We start from the raw sequence: 7,353 nt of genomic DNA on the forward strand, positions 1-7,353 counted from the left end.
CCAATCACCTGGGCCAAATCCTCGGGCCCCCAGGATACTTTTCAATGGAGAAGAAATGCAAAAGAAACCACACAGATAACAACTCACCTAATCAGAATTGGCAAAACCAATAGCAGAGATGGGGAGACAGAGGCACGTGGATCCCTGGGATCACTGTCAACCAGTCTGACCTACCTGGTGCCTCCAGGTCAGTGTTTGTCTCAACAACAATAAAAAAACCAAGGGGGACAACCAAGGACACACCAGAGGGTGACCTCAGTCACACACACACACACACACACACACACACACACACACACACACACACACGAACACATACCAATCCCTGTAGCAGCTAACGTGCTCTGGGGATTTGTCCCACAGAAAGGTGACATTTGCACGGTGTCGTAGGCCACAGATTTGTTTGCTGTCAGAAAGATTAGAAAACCCCAAGGTTGGCCGGGTGGTGGTGGTGCACGCCTTTAATCCCAGCACTGGGGAGGCAGAGGCAGGTGGATCTCTGGGAGTTCAAGGCCAGCCTGGTCTACAAGAGCTAGTTCCTGGACAGGCACCAAAGCTACAGAGAAACCCTGTCTCGAAAAACCAAAAAAATAAAAAAGAAAGAAAACCCCAAGGTCCTTCTTAAAGGGGACTGAATCAGGACACAAGTCGCTCCCTAAGCATGCAGGCAACGCACACCTACAAGGTCTCTGAATGTGACTGGATTACCTCAGACTTTTCTCCAGGATCAAAAGCAGTAACTAATCCAGGGGAATGCTGCCTATAAATTACTGACTCCCATCCAAAGACAAAAACTGTTTCTTGGCCGGGCGATGGTGGCGCACGCCTTTAATCCCAGCACTCAGGAGGCAGAGGCCTGGTCTACAGAGCTAGTTCCAGGACAGGCTCCAAAGCCACAGAGAAACCCTGTCTCGAAAAACCAAAAAAAAACAAAAAAACAAAAAAAAAAAAAACAAAAAAACCCTGTTTCTTATTGGAGGAGGGTCATCTTTCTATCTGTTGTTTCATTGGTTAAATAAAGAAACTGCCTTGGCCCTTTAATAGGACATAAAATTAGGTAGGCGGAGTAAACAGAACAGAATGCTGGGAGAAAGAAGCTGGGTTGAGGAGTCGCCATGATTCTCCCACTCCAGACAGACGCAGGTTAAGATCTTTCCTGGTAAGCACACCTCGTGGTGCTACATAGATTATTAGAAATGGGTTAAGAGACTGAAACTAATGGGCCAAGCAGTGTTTAAAAGAATACAGTTTCCATGTAATTATTTCGGGTATAAAGCTAGCCGTGCGGGCGGCTGGGTGGCGGGACACAGCCCCGCTGCTCCTATTACAACAGTTTCTGAGACAAGGTCTCACTGTGTAGCATTGGCTGGCCTGGAACTCACAGAGATCCCCCACCTCTGCCTCCCCAGTGCTCGGATTTAAGGAATAAGTCACAACTGTAACTACTGTAACCCATCTGACCTCCTGAGGGCACAAATAAGGACAGACATTGTGGCCTTCCCAAGAGCACCTTCCCTGTTCCTCCAAGGGTCACTCCTGTCCTGTACCGGCACTGCAGTTGGCTTCCTTGGGCCAGGGTGAGGTTACCCTCTGATCCCCTGTGAAAGGCACCATAAGGCCCCATGAACCTGAGCCCCAGGACCTTCACGCAGCCTCATACACCCAGGTGACTGCAATAATCCTCCAAAGGGTGGCTAGAAGTTTCTGCCTGAGTCAGAAAAGCACTGGATTTGGTCCACTTGAAAGTTTCTACACTTGCCCAGAATGGTGGTGCACACCTTTGATCCCAGCACTGGGGAGGCAGAGGCAGGTAGATCTCTCTGAGTTCCAGGCTAGCCTGGTCTACATTGGGAGTTCCAGGAGAACTGGGACTATAAAAAAAGATCTGACATCAAACAAAACAAAACAAACAAAGAAACAAAAGAAAACCATGTCCGGGCTCCTGCTCAGTGGGTAGTGGTTGCCTAGCAAGGATAAACCTGCAGTGGGATATAATCCTTCTGTACACAGTGAATATATACTCCTCTCATTGATTAATAAAGAAACTACCTTGACCTATAGCAAGGCAAAATAAGGCCAGGCAGGAAAGCCAAACTGAAAATACAGAGAAGGGCGGAGCCAGCCGTTGGGGAAGCAAGATGTTAGAAAACAGGTAAAGCCACAAAGCCACACTGCAAAATGTAGATGAACAGAAATGGGTAATTTAAGTTGTAAGAGCTAGTTAGTAATAAACCTGAGCTATAGGCCAAACATTCTGTAATTAATATGTGTGATTATTTGAGACCCAGTGGTCAGGACAAAAGTTCCACATCTATTTACGTAAACCCTAGGTCCTATCCACAACACTGTAGACAGTGAACATGGTGGCTCACTCCATAATCCTAGCATTTGGGAGGTAGGGGCAAAGAAGATCAAAAACTCAAGGTAATCTGCAGGTGAGTTCAAGGCCAGCCTGGACTACGTGAGAGCCCATCTCAGAAATGAAATAAAAAATAATAAGATTAAAATGATTAGGGCTGGAGAGATGACTCAGCAGTTAAGAGCACTGACTGCTCTTGCAGAGGAATTTGATTTGATTTCCTGCACCCACATAGAGGCTCATGAGTGTCTGTTCCCCTCTGGCTACTGAAAGCAACAGGCACACATGCGGTGAACAGACATATATGCAGGCAAAACACTCACACACATACAATTCTTTGAAGGTTAAAAAATAACATTAAGCTGGACACATGGTAACACACACCTGTAATCATAGCATTTGGGAGACTGAGACAGGAGGATTGACCCAAGTTTGAACCAAACTGGACCACACAGCAAGGCTGTTTCCATCTCCCCATCTCACACACCCAATTGAATTAAAATACACCTAAAAGCGTAGAGTGCTTCTTTGCCTAGCTCATGCATAATTAACATAAAATTATTAATAATAGGCGGCAGAACAGGAAAATGGCTCATGCTGGGAAAGCCTTGAAACCTAAGCTCAGTCCGTGATATCCATGAAGAATCAGCTTTACAGCATTGTCCTCTGATCGCCACACACGAGTGCCTACACACACACACACTCGCAACAGTAATTTTTTAAAAATATAGCTGAGTGGTGGTGGCACGTATCTTCAGGCGAATCTCTGAGTACAAGGCCAGTCTGGTCTACAGAGTAGGTTCCAGGTCAACAAAGGTTACACAGAGAAATCCTCTCTCAAAAAAGCAAAACCAAAAACCAACCAAACAAACAAAAAAAACCCACCCCAATATATGTACACACACACACACACACACACACACACACACACGCACACACACATGGGTTAGCTTGGCAGCAGAGTATATTCTTTGCCTCCATGAATGAAAATGAGGACATGACCACTCCTAGGTATGGTTGAGGAGATTTTTATTGTAGATCTGAGAAAGTACAGACAGAGGGATCTGGGAAGAGTCCAGACTGAACTGGGTCGGGCCATGATAGAAAAGAAGTGGGGGGGAGGGGCAAGCAGACTAAGAGAGAAGTTGAGGACCAAGAAAAGAGAAACAATGAGAAACTGGAGGGAGGGACGCAAAATCCCGCCTTTGGGCTCGAGAGTGAGGGTAGGGGGTGGGGCGGGCCGAGAAGTTTCCACTGTTAGTAACTCACTGGGTTTGGTCCACTTGATAGTTTGTGTGCACGGTGGCCCAGGCTCCCCGTTTACCAGCTTACACTAGCAGGCGTGGCCTCAGAGCTTGTATTTTCAGATGGGGTGAGTCTGTGGGAGAACCTGGGCCAAGGGGAGAGGTGCAGGGTCTAGACTGGAAAGAAAGGCCATTCTCCCAGCCCAGGAGGGAAGGGCACTGTACCCAAAAGGAAATGAAGGTCCCCAGGGAGGGAGAAAGGGACATTCAGTCACACTGGGGCTGCTGGGCTCCACTTCTTAAAATCTATTCAGACTCAAAGCCCCCAAAGGGAAATAACCACATGAAGTATTTCCCCATCCCTGGAGTGTTTATCAGTGGGGGATGTCAACACCTGAGGACTCCTGATGTCAGAGACTCAGTCAGTCCAACCCTAGCAGCTGGCATCAAGGAAGCCCCAGATATCCTTCAGTTGGGGTGCATAAGCCCTGTCCCTGCTGAAGAGTCTCATCTCCCCCAAGGGTACTCAAAGCCAGTTCAAAGAGGGCCCTCTGAGCCCCTTTCTCCCAATTCTTGCCCTTACTTCTCCCAGATACAGGCTGATTTCCTCCTACTTCCGGGGTCCCCTGGGGCCTCAGACTATTGACTTCCTCCACCCTAGGTCTCCGCAGAGCCCTTTTCTGCCTATTCACAATCAGCTTCTAAATGTAGCCAAGTCTCTCAGTAAACATCCATCTACATACACCCACACACACAAAGGAAAATTAAATTAAAAATCTGCTCCTCGTGGAGGGTGGAGTGAAGCCTAGTTGTTAGACTGCTAAATTGCATGAAGCCCTAAATTTGATGCCCAGCACCCAAAAAAACTGGGCACTGGAGTCTATAGTCCCATCATTCTGGGAGGCAAGAGAATTGGAAGCTTAAGGACCACCTTAACACAACATAGCGCAGAAGCCTGCACAGAGCTGCCTGAGACTCTATCTCAAAACAAACAAAAAACCCTAAACAAACAAACCCATAAAACTCAGCTCCCAGAGCTGGGGACAGCTTAGCAGTTAAGAGCACTTGTTGCTCTTTCAGAGGACCCAGGATTGCTTCCCAGGAACCACACCGTGACGACTCTCACTCAACTCCCAGTTTAAGAGGACTGGACACCCTTTTTGACTTCCAAGGACACCAGGCACCAGAGGGGTTCACATACATACAAGCAAAATGCTCAGACACAGAAAGAAAATAAATAAATCTCAAACCAAACCACCACGGCAAAAACCCCAGCTCTTCAAACATGTCCATGTAGCGACAGGAGCAGAAAGCTAAACTACAATAGAGACGGAACCATTTGTGGAAGGCAGGACAAGGGGCAAAGCCGTCACTGAAGAGCTGGCACTGCTGGACACATCGCACAAACCCTGGGTTCCTCCTTTTCATTTCTAGGGAAAACCGAGATACACCCACAGCCTGAGGAAGTGTGCCAAGACTCAGGGCTTCAGTGGAGCGAGCTGAGAGACATTCTTATTCTCACACACTGACCAGTTAATTCTTTTCTGGGAAAATCCAGCAATGTATACATGTATGCATTTATTAGAATGTAACAGTATCTAGGTGGGCACAGCATGGGGGGTGGGGAGGGCCTTTAATCCCAGTATCCGGGAGGCAGAGGCAGGCAGATCTCTGAGGGCTACACAGTGAGACCCTGTCTCAAAACAAAAAGTACCAGTAGCTAAAAGAAACAAATGCATTACAAAACAATAACCAGGGTAGTTGAGGTGGCTCGGTCAACAAAGGTGTCACAGAGCAGGCTGATTTGGGCTGCTGCGGTAGGTCCCGGCCTACCCTGGGCCACTCCTCCCACTGAGTCACAACCTCTCCCTGACACTAATCCTGTCAACCTAGACAGTTGCAGGGCCATAACTGAAGCAAAGAAAGTAAACCCAAGAGAATTCCAGGTAGGAGCCCTCATACTGAGCGGTTCACGAGCCGCTGGAAAAACATTGTCAAAAACAAAACACACACACACACAGCAAAAACCAGGAGGCCAATTCTCCCTCCACCCAGCTCCGGTGCATTTAGGCCTTTGATTTGAGGACTTTCCTTTGTGGGACTTCCGCTTAAAGCGCGTAGGTGGTTTTAGGGACCCACACAAGGTCAAAGGCTGGGGTGATTGCGGGTGCAGTTGAGGGGCAGGGGCAGCCCTACTATATCGGATTCCTCATTCTTTAGGAGAAAGCAGAAAGAGGAGAGACCCGCCGGGCAGGTAGGGGAGAGGTAGGTAGGCACTTCGGAACCGGGTGGGGTTGCAGCAGCTGGATTGCCGTGGACGTGAGAGATTAGAGGGTCCACGAAGAGACTTTTTAATCTCCAGCAAAAGAGAGGTTCAGCAGAATGATAAGCAGATGAGAACTTCTAGCCCCATGCAAGGAAACGGAGGTTAGGGGGTTCGCCCTAACAGCGAAGACGCGTAGATAGGATAAATCTCCTAGCTGCAGCCTCTTCCAATCCCATCAGACTTCAATTCCACCTCAATTGTTCTCATCTGGAGGAGAGGCGAGAGCGTGCTGATCCCCAGACCGAGCGCTGGGATCAGTGGCTCCATGCCGGCTTTCCTTGCTTTCTAGCTCTTTCCCAGGCTATCCCCTCCACCTAAAGACCCTTCCCCGTGCGGCGGGTCCGAGGCCGGAGCATCCGGAAAGTCAGTGCCGCCGACACCCGGTCCGCAGCCCTCCTTGCAGCGCGCGGTGGTCCAGTCCTCTCCCGGACTCGCCACGCCGCGGCCTCCCAGAACTCCTGCGCGCGCAAGGTCGCCGAGCAGCGCTTTGGCAACGGGCTTCGGATCCCCAGTCGTCCCCCTCCCCGGTGGACCTCACCCACCAAGAGCCGACGGGGCTGCGGGGTGAATCTCGGAACCCTAGCCGGCCCAGACTAGCCCGCGCAGGGCTCAACTTCGGGGCGCAGCTCGGGTACAGGCGGTGATGGAGGGACCACAGCGCGGAACTGGTGCGCGGATAATTGTCACCTGTGGAACAGGTGGCAAGGCGGGGACCCGGGCCTCTGGGGTCTCGAGGCTCACCTCCCCGCCATGCCAAGATCAGGGGAGCCCTGGATCCCAACGAGTACTCCCGCCCGCCGCCTTGACCCCGAGCCCCAAGTACCTCTGGCTCCCGCGGCGGCGGGCAGCTACTGCGGCCCTGGAGGGCGGTGGCTTGAGCACAGCGGACAGGAGCGCCGCCCCTCCAGCCCTGGGCGGGATCAGCCCGCCCTGCCCGGCGGGTCCCTGCACAACCTTTTGCCTGAAGCTTGTCCTCAGAGTCTACAGGAAGCCCGAAGGGGGGTGGTATGGGGGGTGTTGACTGAACGGGGACTACGACCTGAGTCATCGCTAGCCGGTAACCAACAGGTGTGAACCGCTTTCTGAGCCTCCGGGCCACCCACGCTACACAACGTGCAATCCTATTCTGAGACCCTAGAGTTCTTTCTCTAATCCACGCTGCCCTCGAACTCCTAGCAGTCCTCTTGCGTCAGCCTCCCAAGCGCTGGGAAGACAGGAATGAGTCCCCAACCCCTGGTTCCGTTTTCTCTTTTTAACAGATGAAGAAAAAAACAAAAATCCAGGCTCAAAGCAGTTTGGGTAGTTACTTGAATGTACTGCAGTTGAGAAGGAGAGAGTGTGAACTGGAGTCGGCCAGACGCCACTTCCCAGCGTCTATTGAAAACACTCTCCACTCCCTGGCCTGCTATGATCCAGGGAAGGGC

General features: G+C 50.5%; 1 protein-coding gene across 2 annotated transcripts in view; it reads right to left on the reverse strand.

Annotated features, from left to right (window-relative positions):
* A4galt (alpha 1,4-galactosyltransferase (P1PK blood group)) overlaps nucleotides 1–6,837 on the reverse strand; it is a 30,775-nt gene extending 23,938 nt beyond the window's left edge. For both annotated transcript variants that reach the window (XM_075960155.1, XM_075960157.1), the window contains exon 1: nucleotides 6,753–6,837. The gene's annotated coding sequence lies outside the window, so the exon portion shown is untranslated. The remainder of the gene's footprint in view (nucleotides 1–6,752) is intronic.
* Between the last annotated feature and the right edge of the window lie 516 nt (nucleotides 6,838–7,353).

The sequence above is a fragment of the Microtus pennsylvanicus genome, chromosome 2, assembly GCF_037038515.1.
Source record: "Microtus pennsylvanicus isolate mMicPen1 chromosome 2, mMicPen1.hap1, whole genome shotgun sequence".
Classification (NCBI taxonomy): domain Eukaryota; kingdom Metazoa; phylum Chordata; class Mammalia; order Rodentia; family Cricetidae; genus Microtus; species Microtus pennsylvanicus.